Source organism: Giraffa tippelskirchi, chromosome 8, assembly GCF_054371585.1.
Source record: "Giraffa tippelskirchi isolate mGirTip1 chromosome 8, T2T-mGirTip1v1.2.pri, whole genome shotgun sequence".
NCBI classification, from domain to species: Eukaryota; Metazoa; Chordata; class Mammalia; order Artiodactyla; family Giraffidae; genus Giraffa; species Giraffa tippelskirchi.
Window position 1 is genome coordinate 96,269,681 of NC_137282.1, and position 18,287 is coordinate 96,287,967.

The window sequence follows — 18,287 nt, forward strand, 5'->3', positions numbered from 1 at the left end:
ATATTGTTCTTTACAGTGTCGGACTTTACTTCCATTACCAGTCATATCCACAAATGGACATTGTTTTCGCTTTGGCTCCATCTCTTCATTCTTTCTGGAGTTATTTCTCCACTCTTCTCCAGTAGCATATTGGGCACCTACCAACCTGGGGAGTTCATCTTTCAGTGTCATATCTTTTTGCCTTATCATACTGTTCATGGGGCTCTCAAGCATGGATATTGAAGTGGTTTGCCAAGGGGCACCATATAACAGTGTAATAATCACACTGGGAGAACATCAGTTAGAGTCCTTTAGTGGGACCACTGACTTTTTTCTCACTTTTCACCCCAACAACCCAGTAGCAGCAGTAAGGATTCCAGAGAGCAATCTCAGAACATTCAAAGAAGCAAAGTCCTGAAGAAAAAGGCCCAAGGGCTCCAGGGAAGTGTGTCTGCTCCTCAGAGCCTTCTCAGTGTGGTTCACCTTCCAGATCCTCTGGTCTGAGCACCTCAGGGTGGTCTACCTGCTTCAACTTTCTGCCATTACCATCTGTGGACATTCCTCAAGCTTGGCTCCCTACACTTGCCCTCTTTCCAAAATTTTTAAGCCTTACTCTTCCTCTAAAAAATTTAAAATCTTTTTTGAAGTTTGCCTAGGAGTTGGTGTTTCCAAGAATATTAAGAAAAAGTGAAAGCTCCCCTGCCAAGTCCAACCACAATTTTAGCATTCTATAGAAAGACAAGGAGGGCAGTGGTGGTGAGGACATAAAGTGGGATTAGAGAATACAGAGATCTAGAGGAAAACAGGCATCTATTTCAGAGGAACACTCCATTCCAGTGACTCTCCTGAATATTAGGGCCCCTGGAGACCAAGAAGGAAGAGTGAAAGGGTAAGGTAGAGACTAGGCTTCTTCCACAAGGGACCTCAGGAATATTAAAGGAGAAATCTATTGGAGAATCAGCTTCCCGTCTTATTTTCCTCCATTTTACTCTTATAATACCACCACTTAAGTGGATAGTAAACAGGGAAGTCAAAGTTTCCTAAATTCCTACCATTGTCCAGGCACTGGGCTTTTACAAATGAGGAAACTGAGCCTCAAGGAGGTTAAATTAGAAACAAAGACAAAGAGAAGCAGGAAGAGGATGAAGCTCTTAGCAGGAGTAAAGCCAAGAAGAGCAAGTTGGAGGACAGAAGGAAGCCCCAGAGAGTGTCAGCTGGGAAGGGGAAATAGCTCTCTGTTCCCTGTCTGCCATTCCCTATCCCTGCTCACAATGGGGCTACCATTCCTACATATGGAATGAAATTAAGGCTTGCATCTGTTGATGGGGCTGTATTCTGATTTGGCATCATGTTTACAACACCATGATATGTTTTGGTTTCTATCAAAAGAGGCTCAGAAAAAATTACTTACAGTTAAATGTTCCCATCCAGGCAGTCGTTCCTCTCTCCCTGCTCATCCTGCACTGTCAAACTGAGTTTTGTTCCAAGATCCCACTTGAGTTTACAGTCTTTGATTCTGGAAACAAGTTGTGATTTAAACATGAATTCAACTATTTTCAAAATGGATCATGTATGTCTTACTTTCAGTTGTTCTTATGTGAACAGGATTTTTTTTTTTCAACTTGGGACATAACCAAACTCTAAATTTCATTTCTTTCCCTTTAGCTGGTTATATCACTGTAACATTTTAAGCTAATTTGTTTTAAAGCCTTCTAACAAATCAAAATTTTAGGGTCTCTCCCCTTGGAGAGACTCTCCTAATCTCTAGGGAAGTTATCTTTCCTATGATAATTTAGAGCTTTCTTATCTTATTTTGGGGCTTCCCAAGTGGCATTAGTGGTAAAGAACCCATTTGCCAATGCAGGAGAGCCAAGAGACGGTTCAATCCCTGGATCAAGGCGATCCCCTGGAGAAGGTCATGGCAACCCACTCCAGTATTCTTGTCTGGAGAATCCCATGGACAGAGGAGCCTGGAGGGCTACAGTCCATAGGATCACAAAGAGTCAGACACAACTGAAGCGACTTAGCCTAGTATAGCATCTTATTTTAATAAATCACTTAGCATTATTCTCACTGAGAGGTAATATTAACAACAACAACAAAACCCATTCCTAAGTGAAGGAGATGGACTAGAAAGTTCAGACAGGAATTGATATTGTAATAAATATTCTCTGATACTTAGCAAAGTTCATATTTCTGCTCAGTTTAGAACTCAGCATTACAAATGTTGTAGAAACAAAAACATGAGCATTCCAGGGAAAGTCTTATTTTTGAAAAGCAGGAAAACATTTGACAACCATGCAGAAAAGGTCCAAACCTTTCAACACTGAACCAGGAGGAGTGTGAAGTTCTGACCAGCACCAACATCAACAAAAAGGGACATTTCAGAAGAGGCTTTGGACTGCCTAATATAAAGAAACAATTCCTTGGGTTTCTTCCTGTCCTCACTGTCCCCTAAGCATGGAAAACAAGCTACAGCTTCATTAGTACTACCCTCAGTGAAGGTGCTTCTTCGCAATCTAAGCACACTGGACAACTTTATTGCTGAAGAAAAGCAGGGTCTAGCTCCTCAGGCTACAGCCATGCCAAATCCAAGAGGCAAAACAAGATTGCCTTCCCTATTATGATGGGATGTAAGATGTCTCTAAGGCTTACAGTTCAACTTTTACAGCACTTCCCTTGGCCTTCAGAATTACTCTATATTTACAAGGTATGGTCCCTTCATTCCCACAGGCAAATTTATTTGCTAAAGCTGGAACAAAAAGTCAGAGTATAACGAGTTCAAAGACTTCAGGTCCAAAGATTTCTGAAGACTTTGGATTTGATTTCTATTTTGTGCCTTGGGGTTATTATCTATGTGGATTAGGTTATTGTGGATAAGGAGAACTTGTTCTTTCTTTTTAAAAAATTATCCTTAAAATTAGATGAATGTAAAATTATGACAAGTCAATGTATTTATAGCATATTGGTATGAACTAATATGCTATACCATGCCTCATTGCTTTACTTTCCCCCTTCTGCTGCTGCTAAGTCACTTCAGTCGTGTCCGACTCTGTGTGACTCCATAGACGGCAGCCCACCAGGCTCCGCCATCCCTGGGATTCTCCAGGCAAGAATACTGGAGTGGGTTGCCATTTCCTTCTCCAGTACATGAAAGGGAAAAGTGAAAGTGAAGTCGCTCAGTCATATCCGACTCTTAGCGACCCTATGGGCTGCAGCCTACCAGGCTCCTCCGTCCATGGGATTTTCCAGGCAAGAGTACTGGAGTGGGATGCCATTGCCTTCTCTTCAGTCACTAATAATTATGTCTTAAAATAATAAGCCCTATCTTTCATCATGAGTATTTACAAAGCACATGTTTTCAAAAACTGTAATTTTTCTTTTTAAAGAGTTATATATCTTCTAAATGAGCCTGCTTTTTAAAATATCCAGTTCCATTATTATGATTTCCTTTTATTTTAAGTGTACTTATTTTATAGTATCATAATTTTCATATTGCCTTAATAAGTTCCTGGGATATAAATTTTCCTAATTTTTATTCTGTTTCATCTTGTGATATATGGTGTATGTGTATGTGTGGGAATGGATTCTGTGTGCTGTGGATTGTAGAAATATGCTTATTTTTATTTTTCTCTCTAAAGGAAGCCCTAAGGGGTTCATTAGTCTACAGTAAGTTCCTATATTGATTTTTCAGCTTGGGGTTCCCCAAGAAGCAGGTAGGGTAAAATTGGATTTCTAGAATGAGATGGTTAGATACCACACCAACTCAATGAACATGAGTTTGAGCACACTTTGGGAGATAGTGGAGGACATATGAGCCTGGCGTGCTACAGTCCATGGAGTTGCAAGAGTTAGCTGCGACTGAGCAACTGAACAACAACGACAAAAATATAGAATTTCAGTTTGTCACGAGAAGTATTTTTTCTACCAGGACCCTGGGTACTCCTGAGCTTCCTTAGAGCTTCCCTGGGCCTGTGGGGAATTTTTAAAGTTTACCTTTTACTAAAAGGGAAGGCATCCATAGCTCTGGCTTCAGGCTAGGATCTCAGCAGCCTGGAGTAGGCCAAGGACAGATCTTTAGGCATTGAAACCATACTATCTCCATAGGCATTTGGGGGCATGTATCAAAGTCTAATTCTCTTCTGGGCCATGATGACAGCTCCTCATGAGCTTATCATCTTAGTTTCGAATTCTCTTTTTCTGATACCTGGAGATTTCCCTTTCTTCCTTCCAAGTAAAGCTTTCTATTTTTAACATTTTATGTTAAATTTTGTATTTTATTTTTTAAAAATTTTATTTTATATTGAAGTAGAATTGATTAACAGTGTTATGTTTCTTTCATGTGTATAGCAAAGTGATTCAGTTATACATATACTTGTATCGATTCTTTTTCAAATTCTTTTCCTGTTTAGGTCATTACAGAATATTGAGCAGAGTTCCCTGTGCTATACAGTAGATACTTGCTGTTATCTATTTGAAATGTAATAGTGTATATATATCAATCCCAAACTCCCAATCTATTCCTCCCCTGTCACCCTTCCTCCCTGGTAACCATAAAATCTAAATCTGTGAGTCTGTTTCTGTTTTGTAAATAAATGCATCTGTATCATTTTTTTGGATTCTGAATGTAAACAATATCATATATTTGTCTCTCTCTATCTGACTTACTTTACATAGTATGATAATCTCCAAATCCATCCCTGTTGCTGAAAATGACATTATTTCATTAAAAAAAAAAAAAAAAACCTCATTATTGTTATGTGTTTTTTGTGTGTACAGAGCTTCTACAATAGCCTGTCATGTTGCTGGAACCAACAATCTAAAAAACTTTTATGTAATTTTCTCATTAACTCATCAGGACAGGGAAGTAAACATATTTCTCCAATTTTAGAGGAGAGTAGAAATTCAGGCATATTAAGTCATAGAGTCAATTCATGATGACATAAGACTGGTGCCAACTAGGCCAGTGTTCTTTCCACCTGGAGCTGTGGCTCGGGTCCGATCTGCTAGAGATTCCTGATCAAAAGGTTGACGTCCTTTAACCTTTTGGCACTAGAAACTGTCTTCAGGCTCAATAAACAATACCTCAACACATAACATCCTATTATGTTTCAATTATATCTAAATTTTGTAAATAATGAAATGTAACTTTATTTAAAAGTAAAACTCCAAGTAACTCTACTTCTTGGTGTCTAATTCAGAGATATTGGCCACATAGTCCTAAGGAGATTACATATATATATACATATATATATATAGACACACATACATACACACACACAAATATATAACAAAAGATGATTGTGCAATAGTTCTCATAGTAGCAAAATGTGAGAGAAAATGTAAATGACCAATAATAGGGCAATGAATAATCTATGATATTACACAGGGGTTAAAAAAAGTCTGGCTCTGTATAAACTGACATGAAACAACTCTCAAGACAGTGTTGAGTTGCAGCATAATACAGAATGATGTAGTTTGTTAAAAATGCATATACCACACATAAAAAGCAGTACCAAGTCTTTTTATAGATGTACATCTGTATATGAGAGCAGAGAAAAGTTATGGGTGGATACAAGCTACGCTACTAATAGCAGAGGGGTCTGGAATTGGAGCTCAGGTCATGAGATGGAAAGCAGGTTCCATCTTTACAGGCTGTATAACTGAAATTCATAACCAGTTGTATTTAAGTACTTTCAAAAAGAGGCCATGTAACTGAACTCACAATAGCTATTTTTTTTTTTTTACATTGTATTATATCTTAGTCAACAGACTCTAAAAAGACATATGTTAATCCATGAAAATTGTTGAAGCACTGTGGGCCTCCTAATCACATTACTGGTGACCTCTGTCCCTAGCCACATGCCTCTTTGTGTAATTAATGGCTATGCTAATAAGGCTAGAAAAGCAATCTGGAATTATTGCGAAACTATAAATCCTGGGTACACAAAGTCCATGACTAAGGCTAGTAGATCACACTGAGGTGTACATTAAGAAAGAAAGCGTCATGGAAAACAGAATGTAGTTTCTTCAAAAGATTAAACATTAAGTTGTCACATGATCCAGAAAGCTCACTCCTGGGCATGTATCTGGACAAAACTCTAATTCAAAAGGATACATGCACCCCTTATGTTCATACCAGCACTGTTCACAACAGCCAAGGCAGGGAGGCAACCCAAGTGTCCACTGACAGATAAATGTATAAAAAGATGTGGTATGCATGTACAACGGAATCTTATTCAGCTATTAAAAAAAAGAATGAAATAATGCCATTTGCAGCAGCAATATGGATGGACCTAGAGATTATCATATTAAGTGAAGTAAGTCGGGAAGAGCAAATATTATATGATATCACTTACATATAAAATCTAAAATATGACACATATGAACTTATCTATGAAACAGACTCTTAGACATTGAGAACAGACTTGTGGTTGTCAGCAGTGGGAGAGGAGACAGAGAGATGGATTGGGAGTTTGGCATTAGCAGATACAAACTACTATATATAGAATGGATAAACAACAAGGTCTTACTATATAGCACAGGGAACTATATTCAATATCCTATAATAAACCATAAAGGAAAAGAATAAAAAAAAAAGAATGTGTGTGTGTGTATATATATACATAACTGAATCAGTTTGCTGTAGAGCAAAAATTAACACATCGGTAAATCAACTATACTTCAATAAGATAAATTTAAAAGGAAAACAAAAAGTATCATATGAACCTGCTGCTGCCACAAAAGTTAATATATCACAGGCTCTCACTGTGCAAGCCTGCCTTTACTCCTACATCAAACTATAAAATGGACCAGATACAAAGATTAAGCAACCAAAAAAATTCATGTCTTTCTTGTGTCTTTGTTGTATATTATTTTTTGTCTTGGAGATCCTTGCTAATTGGTATGGGAGAGGCACACTAGGTGTTTCTATTACCACTGAGAATGCAGCACTTTTTTTTGCTTTCCCCTTAGAGTCATTAAGTTTTTGTTTAAAAACAAGAAAACGTAGCCCAAATGTATTGAGATTTCCTTCTGCTAAAAATTTCTACAAATACAGACAGAACGACCTTTAGGTTCAAATCATTTTGAGCTACTAAAGACCAGGTGGTGTTCCAGGAGGGCTCCTGGTGAAGAGGCCAAGAAAAAAATGGTCAGGGAAGGTGCATTCTTAAACAGACACTGACTATGAGTTAGCTTCTCAGGTGGCTCAGTGGTAAAGAGTCTACCTGCCAATGCAGGAGTTGCAGGAAACATGGGTTCGATCCCTGGGTCAGGAAGATCCCCTGGAGGAGGAAATGGCAATCCACTCCAGTATTCTTGCCCGGAGAATTCCATGGACAGAAGATACTAGCGAGCTGCAGTCCATGGGGCCGCAAAGACTCAGACATGACTGAAGCGATTGAGCACCCACACAACGATAATCATAATAAAAAGATCTAGCATATCAATGATGAAGTCAAAACGCTCATGGACATAAGTGTCTCTCGATGAGGTTTAGACCCATGCTGCTGACCCAAGTCATAACACAGGGTTTAGAGAAAGCAGTTCTTATTCAAAATAAAGCTCAAAAGTTATGGGAGGAATTCTCCAAATGCTTGCTTTAGACGACAATTAATTTCCTATCACTTTTTAAAGAACACATATCCTGATAAAAGAACATTTTCATACAGACTTAAGCACTTTAATCCACTTTCAAAAGCAATGAAATCATTCCTCAGATATTGGCTGAAAAACACAGACTCCAGAATATTGTGGAACCATGGAAATATGGAAATGATGGTTTTTAAATAAAACATTAACTTTAGAAATGCCAACCCAGCAAAGCCCTTAGCTGGTTTTTTTTTTTTCAGTTTCTTCATCATAAGCGCCACTATATACTTTGTCTACTCAAAACTTAATGAGTTTTAATGTTATCCCTTCAAGTAAGTGTTCATCTGTATCCACTGAATCTGCCTTATAAATCTGAACAGAAGTATCTTAATTCCCCCCTCTAGATAGAACCTTGGTTGAAAGGTTACAATGAAAAGTTGCATTGCATAGGAAATTAAACTGTGTATTCTCACCCTTCCTTCGTGGCTTAGTTGTTCTCAGTTGTACCTTAAGATCTCCACCTGAGGTCAAATAGGTGGGCAGTTTGGGAAGATATGCTAAAAGTAAATAGAGAGTGAGAATTAGGTGGGAAATTCCAACAAGGGCATGTGTTATCACACAAGGCAAAGACCAATAATCACAGGAGTGCTATTTCCACCCAGGTCTTTACAAATCTATTTAATTTTTCCATTTAACAGAGAAGGAAACAAATTTCTATGGTGCCATTAAATAGAGCACTTTGCTTTAATGCATTCTCTAATTCTCAGAGCTACTTTGTGAGGGAGTTACTATCCCATTTAGAGATTAGAAAACTGAGACTGAAAAATACTAAGACTTCCTTTAGATCTCCCCTCAAATGTCATCTGTGAGGTGTTTCCTTCTTAAATAGAAATCCCTCCCCAGCACTCCTTTCAATCTCCTCCTCATCTTGCTTTATTTTTCTCCCTGCCACTTACTTCCAGCCTGACACATCATACATTTACATCCTGGTTGTTTCTCTCACCGTTCTTGCTTATAAGCCTCATGGGCTTTACTTTGTTCACGGCTATATCCCCAGCACAGAAGAGTACTAGGCCCATAGTTGGTGCCTAACAAATATTTGTTCAATGATGAAATTATTAAAGAAACTTGTCTAAGGCCACTGAGCTAGTATTTGGTGGACCTAGTACTTGGATCCAGGACTACATCTCTTGAGCATGCACTTTTAAACATTTTGCTATTATTTGAGGTCACTTCATTTTCTCTAAGGAATCAGCTTATTTCACATCAAGGTATTTTGCAGGAATTCCAGGCCATTCTTAATTTTCTCTGGTTACCTCCCTTGCTGTGACTACACTATGAGGATACTTATTTGAAGGACTCCCAGACGGACTGAGAGGCCTAGATGAGATTCTACACTCAGCTAATGAGGGATCAAATCTCTCTACATCTCACTTCTTTAACAAAGAGCATTCTTTCTGTTTCAGCTCTCACTCTATTATTATAAATTTTCAGAACAGATATTTACAATGTGCCAAGGACTCCCAAAATGATGGCGAAAGCCTCCAGACCAATTTCAATGAAATTAAAAAATAACTGTGTATATCTTACATTCCACTTACCCAACCCCCACCACCAAAAAACAAACCCAGAACACCTATTGATAGAAAAATCTGCAAGAAAATACACAAAAATATTAACAGAGGTGGTTTGTGAGACTTGGGATTTTTTAATTTTTTTTACTCTATATGTACTATACTACTTTTATAATGAAAAAACTACACTTTATTTTAAAAATAAATCGAAGAATAAAGATACAGCCAACATAACTCTTAGGGAAAGCAACAAGGGAAAGCAACTCTTATCAAGAAAGCAACAATTCATCTGTTCTATTATTTTTTAAATACTGTTATGTGTTAGTCAAGAAGCAATAGATAGAACTGGACACGGAACAATGAACTGGTTCCAAATTGGGAAAAGAGTACGTCAAGGTTGTATATTGTCACCCTGCTTATTTAACTTATATGCACAGTACATCATGCAAAATTTGGGGCTGGATTAAGCACAAGCTGCAATCAAGATTGCTGGGAGAAATATCAATAACCTCAGATATGCAGATGACACCACCCTTATGGCAGGAAGCAAAGGGGAACTGAAGAGCCTCTTCAGTTGAAAGTGAAAGAGGACAGTGAAAAAGCTAGCTTAAAACCCAACATTCAAAAAACGAAGATCATGGCATCCGGTCCCATCATTTCATGGCAAATAGATGGGGAAACAATGTAAACAGGACAGACTTTATATTCTTGGGCTCCAAAATCACTGCATGTGGTAACTGCAGCCATGAAATTAAAAGACACTTACTCCTTGGAAGAAAAGCTATGACAAACCTAGACAACATATTAAAAAGCGGAGACATTACTTTGCTGACAAAAGTACATATAGTCAAAGCTATGGTTTTTCCAGTAATCATGTATGGATGTGAGAGCTGGACCATAAAGAAAGCTGAGTGCCAAGGAATTGACACTTTTGAACTGTGGAGTTGAAGAAGACTCTTGGGAGTCCCTTGGACAGCAAGGAGATCCAACCAGTCAATCCTAAAGGAAATCAATCCTGAATACATTGGAAAGACTGATGCTGAAGCTCCAATACTTTGGTCACCTGATGTGAAGAGCTGACTCATTGGAAAAGACCCTGATGCTGGGAAAGATTGAAGGCAGGAGGAGAAGGGGATGACAGAAGACGAGATAGTTGGATGGTATCACCGACTCAATGGACATGATTTGCCATAGCAGAATAACACATCTAACGAGAGAGACGGGGCAAGAAGAAAACAGCCAGGCTCTTCTGTAGCCACAGTTTATGGACTCATTAATAGCCTTGGTGTTACCTAGTCTTTCAAAAACAATAGGGCTATGGAGAAGGAAATGGCAACTCACTCCAGTATTCTTGCCTGGCAAAGTCCGTGGACAGAGGAGCCTGGTGGGCTGCAGTCCATGGGGTTACATGACTGAGCATGCGTGCATGAGGGTGGAGGGAGATGGGTTGGCAGCAATAAGCTGGTAGAACTAAAAAAAAAAAAAAAAAACAATAGGGCAGTAATTAGCTTGGCTTGGCCAGTCAGCCAGCCCACAATAAAAGGCAATAAAATGGGAATAAATGGAAAGATAAAAAATAAAAGTGGTTTATAAGCAACATACCTTAAAACATTTTATTATCTTTTAAAATGAGAAGGCTTAGAGTTTTAATTCCATAATTAATAGCCCATGAAGCTACTTGTCTGGACAGAAGGCATACCATCTTTAAGCAACAGGACGAGAGTGCCTAGGAGCACAGCAAGGCGCAAATTATGAAATTTTTTATAGACAGCAATGATGTCTCAAATCCTCTGATCTTCCTCATGAATTTGCTCCCTGAGAGTAGTAAGTGTTCTGCTGTCCCTGAAGGAGCCATCTGGACTGGCAGCCTAGGAGCTTCACAGGGCAGTTAGCAAGCAGTTCTTTACCTTTAGTGGAAGCCACAAGGTTTATTCCTGGACTTGGTGCCCACTTCACAAACACCCTAGTATGCTTTCAGTGCATATACACACATACACACGCACACATAGACATGGGCTTCCCTGGTGGCTCAGAGAGTAAAGAATGTGCCTGCAATGCAGGAGACCCAGATTTGATCCCTGGGTCAGGAAGATCCTCTGGAGAAGGGAATGGCTACCCACTCTAGTGTTCTTGTCTGGAGAATTCCATGGACAGAGAAGAACCTGGCAGGCTGCAATCCACGGGTTGCAAAGAGTCAGACACGACTGACCGACTATCACTTTCACTTTCACACACACATATGTGTGTATATGTGTGTACACCTATATAAATATATATATATATTTGTGTATATATATGTACTAAGTTGCTTCAGTCATGTCTGACTCTTTGCGACCCCCTGGACTGTAGTCCATCAGGCTCCTCTGTCCATGGGATTCTCCAGGCAAGAATACTGGAGTGGGTTGCCATTCCTTTCTCCAAGATATGTGTATACATATGTATGTATTTCAGTATGTTTCTATAAATATATTGATACATACACATACATATACACACTCACATGCATATATATTGAATATATATAATGAACTAAGAACAAAGCCAAACATAAATGCCACTTCGGTTTACACCAATGCTGGATTTCAATTTATTCAAGTTTTTTCCAGTCATTCTGACTTGCAATGTTACAATGGAGAAGCCTTAAATGTTTCAGACTATAAATGAGAAAGTTGGGATCTTCTCACCACCCCTGTCTGGTCCATCTCCAAATCTGTTTCCTCATCAGCAAAATTTCCCTGGTGGCTCAGACAGTAAAGCGTCAGACCAACTAAACCAGAATCTGCATTTTGGCACTAGTGGTAAAGAAGGAGACTGCCTGCCAATGAAGGAGACTTAAGAGATGGGGTTTGATCCCTGGGTCATGAAGATCCCCTGGAGAAGGAAATGCCAACCCACTCCAGTGCTCTTGCCTGGAAAATCCCATGGACAGAAGAGCCTGGTAGGCTACAGTCCATGGTGTCGCAAAGAGTTGGACACAACTGAGCGACTTCACTTTCACTTTTCACTTTCATTAGCAAAAAATAATGTTACTATTGTTGTTGAGGATGATGGTCCTGGTGGCATTATCCCCACGGTCTTGTTTGAGAAGGTGCTGCTACTGTGGTATCTTGAGTGGTGCAGGAGCAGTGAGCTATGTTGAGATCCTAATGCCCAGGGAAAACCTAGGGAGGGAGGAGATGAAGCTAAGGGAACATAACTGGACAGAAAGTGAGCCCTCAAGTGTAGCAGCCAGCAGCCAGACTATAGTGTGCAAAGGGGCAAGGTGACCTCAAACTCAGCACACACCAGTATGCATAACGCTCTGATGCTGAGGGGACATAGTACCTAGAGACCCCAGACAAACAAGTACCAGCACACCGATTCAGGATGTCCTGGTCCAAAGCAGGATCTAGATCAGGAAAAAAAATAATTCTCTGGAAAGGGTTAAGGAGTACATATTGTCTCCAGTTAATCAAGTTACACTTCAAACCTAATTCCAAGGTTGAAAAGTAAACATGAGGAGAAAGACCACAGTTCTTACCACAGTGCTCAGACCCACTACCATCCCAGGGCCAGGGAAAGCCAGGTGTAAGGCAGGAAGAGGAAACAGAATTGCTAATACCCTCCAAGCCTCGATCAAGATGGCTCTGGATTGAAATTTATCAGTGGAAGATCCTTGATATTATAGCAAATGTGAGGGGGTGAAATAGGGAAATGAGGGACTGGCTTGAGATTCATTGAAATTTATCAGTGAAGGTTCTCAGCTCCCTGGCATTAAGTAATCGAAAAGCCACAATGGGAAAGCAAATGTATTGAGATAAGTACCATGATTGTTAACATTTGACATCTACCCTAGCACTGATGGTTAGCGGAAAACTGCTTTTAAATCTTTGTGCTTCCTGAAAGTGAGCATGTGCATGAAAAATCAATACCTCTGAATTCATCAGTGTGTTTCCACTATCAGTAGATGGGGAACATGGCTCCTTAGGGCACAGGCCTGGGAACTGTCTCCTTAGATATCAAGTTTAGCAATAGGGACAACTGTCTTCCAGGTTCTACATGGAACCACCTTCCAAAGCCAGGAGAGAATACTCAAGACTAGGAATTTTATGAAGCTCCAGTCTTGACACTTTCAAGGAATCCAGTGGTTACATCTGATCTTGGCCGGGGATTTCCTAACCAGCTCCTGGATAAATGCTTAGTTAACATTATTTTCACTCCGTCTGGGTCAGTGACTAAAAGGTTAGTGGCGTTTTGTTTTAAAACTTGAGGGGAGTTTGGTTTCTTGGAAACAGAGCAGCTTGCTCAGAACAATGATTTTCAGGCTGCTCATGGAATCATCTGGAAACTTTAAAAAAAAATCATCAGTATCAGGGTTCCACCCCTAGAGATTCTGACTTAATGTGTCTGGGGTAGGCAATATGCCAGGAAATGTTTCAAAAGCTCTCCAGGTGAACCTTAGCCCCTCTCAAACTATTAACCTGCAGCTGAATCCCTCAGGATCTTTCAGAACTCACAGATCCCAATCCAGTAGGTCTAGGGTGGAGCTTCGGATTCTGTATTTTTAACTATTTCCCAGGTGATGCCCAAGCTGTTTGTATATAGGCCATGTATTGACATGTCAGAAAATGGGGGACAGGGTCAGAAAAGAGGGTTTCACCCTCATTTCCTACCAGGGGTAGGGAAGTAGGTAGGCAAGCCCTCACTGACCAGAGCAGACTCCACCTCCACCCCAGATCTGTAGCTTTTTCTTGAACTGTCTGCCAAGTTGAGCAGATGCTCCCAGATCTCAAAGAAGACCTTCTGAGTTGGCTATGAAAGTAAGCAATTATCCAAATTGTCCAGGAAGGCCTCAAATCAATCAAGGTGACACTAATGGGAATCCAGGAGTCAAGCAGTGAACTTTAAACAACAACAACAAAAAATGAATCTGCCTTTGTTTCACTCTGGCTCTGGGCTTGTGGGGAAACTCCATGAGCAGAAGCTTGTGTGGCCCTCACCCTGTCAGATGGTGAGCAGGGGCTGTGAGGGAGGGAAAGGGCCCCCTTGATGCACAGCAGCTTGGCAGGGCTCCCTTCACAGTCCACAAACCTCTGCGGACTAAGCCTTGGCCACTTTGAGAGGGGACCCAGTGAGGTCCTCCTGCAGTGGGCACCGCTATCTCCTCCGCCTTCACCTTCCTGACATCCTGCTCTCCTCACGTGTCTCCTTGATCAGACATTGTTGAGCAAGAGGAACTGCAAGCTCTGTCTGACCTCCAGATCCATGCGATCCTTCAGCCTTAACTCCCAGGATATTCTTTTTTCTCCTCCCAAGCTATGGGGAGCTGTTTGCTCCATCAGAGGTCTCAGGATGGAATCCCCCACATGGAAAGTCTCCCTTTCACACTTCCAGTGACCAAAACACGCCTACTTTCCAAGGTCCTGCTTCAGTCCTATCTTTCTTGTCTATCCCACCCTCAGGTACCAGCCCCTACACCTTCCTGGACACTTCTAGAACCTTCCCTTGCCATCTACAGCTTCAATTAATACATGCCCTGCTGCTCCCGACTTAACTATCTTTTCACAAGAATATGGCGTTTCTCCTTCAGCACATCAGAAACTGGCCGGCAGCACAGCGCCTGTACTTTCTTGTACCTCCTGTCCCTGGAGCAGTTCTTTGTAAATAGATGCTCAGTAAGATTTGTCACCTGTTTACAGAGAGCTCGCCACAGTGGATGAAGCTGAGATTCCCGGAGGCCAGATTCTCAGTCGCGTTCACTCACAGACAAGCCTCCCCACCACTAACAAAAGCCTCAGCTGCCTCACTGCCTCACTGCCTCAGGGCCTCTGCATCCAGATGTGTTCGCCATGAGGTAGCACCAAACCATCCCTCCCCTACATTCCCTCAGCCCTGTGCTTCAATCCAGCCTGCCTCCGGTCCAGGCCAACCCTCGTGCCAGGATGTTCACTCAGTTCAAAAACCAAACCTCGGGCCTGCACGATTTTCACTCTTTGTAAAGAAGTCAAAGGTCTTTGCAGGATCAGGCCCTCAGCCGGTTCCTCTGGACAGAAAAACAACAGGGTGTGGTTGGCAGAAAAGTAGAGACCCAGCCAAACAACCGTCTCGGAGAAAGACCATTCACACAGCTAGAACAAACAAGTATGGCCACTCCACTAGCCCTGAGCAGAACTCGGCACCCGTGTGGGGTACACAGAGCAATACCATCCAGTGTCGACTATCCAGGAACCACCACCAAACTTTTCAATAGGGGGAAACTTTTCCCAAAAAAAAGAAAATAGCAACAATGGAAATTACCATGTGATTCTTGGAATGTACCGTGGGAATCCTTGGAAAGCAGAACCTTGCTAAGAGGTCTCAGGAACGTCCCAGTGTACTGGCAGGGCTTGACAAACAGCAAAAGAGAAATGATAGGGCTCAGAGCTCTAAAGCCCTGCTTTTTTCTCTCCCAGGACACAGGGGCCAAAGACACTGCCCTCGCAGGCATAGAGGGCCTGCCTCAGCCAGCTTCTGTGTCGGCCTTGGGCACTAAAGTGTTCTGAGTCCTCTTCCGCCCTCAGGCTCCTCTTTCGTTTCAGTCAGACTTCTCCGGGGTCTCAGTCATCAGGCCTTACAGAGAGGGAAGAGCCTTAGATTCACTCAAGGTGGGGTGGAGTGGGGGGAGACTTTGCAATTAAATTGCTAATTAAGGAACTACCAACCTGAAGAAGCTAATTTGCACTGACCTATTTAAAATATCTAGCAGCAGATCAGGCAGGCATTGAGGCACAGCCCTTTTATGCGTCAGCCAACTGGCTTTCTTTCAGAGCAGTGGCTATCAATAATTCCACGCTGAGGACCATCTGATAGGAAATCAACCGCTGGCCCCTGGAATGCCAGCATTCCCCACTGCTCTGTTTTCCCAGTTGTCAGCTCTGTTTATAAATTGTCCATTTATAGCAAATCCAGCACCTGCTATGAACACCTCATCCTGCCAAGTGTTGGAGTACGTCTCAGAAAGAGGCACTATAGACTTTTTCAGTTCCTTTTAACCTTTTCCCTGTCCGGGAGTTTGAATATTTGCATAGGAATTCTGAGGGAGGACATATTCTGTACAGAAAAGGCTAGATGATCTATTAAAAGTTAGCATTTTGCTCTACTTTAAAAAAAAAAAAAGACAGCAAAGCATCATTCTCTTGGGATACACAATGCTCTCTTTCTGAACAAGTCTGACATTGGGACACATTTAAAATAACCCCTAAAAAAATTCCTCAGGGTAAAAATGCTCTGGAGAAAACTCAGGGAAGGCTTTCTTTTTAACTCTATTATGTAGCTTTTTAGCTCCCTGTCAGCACAGCCGCTTAGCAGATAATGCTACCTGCTGCTTGAACCCATTATGTAAAATATATTTTAAAACACCATCTTTGGTGCTGGAAACGCACTATGTAACCTAGAATTTTTTTTTTTCTTGTCAAATTATCCATCTGTAAAGTGCCTAGAATTAATCCTCAAAATTCTGCCCCTCCCCCCACCCCCAACATGTTACTGTTCATTTTGATCTATGCAAAACAAAATAACATCTATGGCACAAGTAGAATATTCGTGGAGTGTGGGTTCCTGGTTTCTGAAGGGTTGTGAAGGTCAGACCAGACATGTGTGATAACCTTGGGGTGGTGGGGCAGCCGTCTTGACACTTCAGTTTGCAGCTTGCCATGGTAATCCTCCTCAAGCAGAAGATTGTCACCCTTTTAAAGCCTTGAGGGAGACCCTGAGGAAGACCACGTGGGCAGAGGCAGCTGGACTCAGGGGGCAGCATTCCTGAGCCCTAGCTCTGGCTTCAGCCAAGGAGGCAGACCCATACTTTGAGGAGAGGACTCAAGGGCTTGATGTTTCTTTTCTTTTAAAAATAGAAAAGTTGAGTTATCTGACTATCAAAGACAACCCAGGCAAGATTATTATTCATATTTGAGCAAAGTTAGGTGGTCGTGAAATCAGGAGAAACTGAAGTGATTCAAAAAATAGAATCAGAGAGCATGAAATTAAGCATCTGTGATACTAGAAATGTTGCTCTGACACAACCTGTCTTCCTTTGCACAGGGCAAGGTCCTCAGCTTTCCAGAGCATTCCAAAAACTTGTAGCTTTTTGTTGCAGTCCATATAGATTAGGCTAATCTTATATCACACAGGCATCAATTATTTCCTTCCATAGTGGGATCGTGCTTCATCAGTTGCGTGTTACTCCCAGGCAAAGCATCTTTGCTTACTTTTCCGTCACTGGATAGCTATCTGTTTTACCAACCTGGATTCTCTCACTCATCGCAAAAGTCAAGCCCCGGTTACCAGAGATGATCTCTGAGATGCCCCTGCTGGAGAAAGGAATGTGCAAATTAGGAGACTACAAATCAGTTTGAAAACTCAATGACTCCTTCCCATAAATCTGTGTCCTTAATATTAAAAATCATTTAGAGGTGCTGAAAAGAAAGAGAACTGACCGCTAACAAGAAGCAGCAGCCCTACTCTCATTGGGGCATGGATTAGTAGTTGAGAGGAGTAACGCAGATCTAAATCCATATTCTGCTACCAAAAATAGAAAAGAGGAAACCTTTGAAAGCAAAGGAGGCCTAAGAATAACCATCAGCAACAAGCTAGAGCGACATGGGCAGGAAGCAATGCTCAAGTGGCAGTTTTGTGCTGCCTTTTTTTTTTTGTCCCCCTTCCCAGTGGCTTTCACATTCATCCTGTTAAAAAGATAGCTTCCAAAGACAACCCCTCCACACAGACACAGAGGCCTTCAGAGCCTGCCCTTCCGCAGCAGCAGCTCAGAGGCCTGGAGCTCCACATACCTCCCACGAGGCCTTGGCTTGGGTGCTACTTCCTCCCGTGAATCACTTCAATCTGTTTAAGGCTGCACAGTGAACCCTTCACAGGCCACGTTCTGCACAGCGTCCTCAGCAGGAAATGGTTGGCTGAGCAAACATTTGTTTCCTGTTTTGCTTTTGATGATTTTACGTTTCAACTCAACCTAGCTTTCCTCTTTTTGTTTTTGTAGTAATGAAAATCAACACACCGAACCGACAAAATTGGTTGTATCTCATGTGCTTTGAAGGATGCTATTAAAAATACACTTGAATATATCTTATAAGAGGTATTGGTGTTAGAAGAGGGTGATGGAGCTTCGGAATG

General features: G+C 41.3%; 1 protein-coding gene across 27 annotated transcripts in view; it reads right to left on the reverse strand.

Moving 5' to 3' along the window:
• LOC145516574 (uncharacterized) overlaps positions 1–18,001 on the reverse strand; it is a 291,214-nt gene extending 273,213 nt beyond the window's left edge. For 17 of the 27 annotated variants that reach the window (XR_014061501.1, XR_014061498.1, XR_014061492.1 and 14 more), the window contains exons 1-4: positions 17,948–18,001; positions 17,404–17,470; positions 8,046–8,129; positions 1,391–1,495 (exon numbers count right to left, since the gene is read on the reverse strand). The gene's annotated coding sequence lies outside the window, so the exon portion shown is untranslated. Of the gene's footprint in view, positions 1–1,390; positions 1,496–8,045; positions 8,130–10,487; positions 10,617–15,422; positions 15,735–16,768; positions 17,471–17,947 lie in introns of all 27 variants that reach the window. The other 10 variants (XR_014061507.1, XM_081517913.1, XM_081517917.1 and 7 more) reach the window with 6 other exon arrangements.
• Between the last annotated feature and the right edge of the window lie 286 nt (positions 18,002–18,287).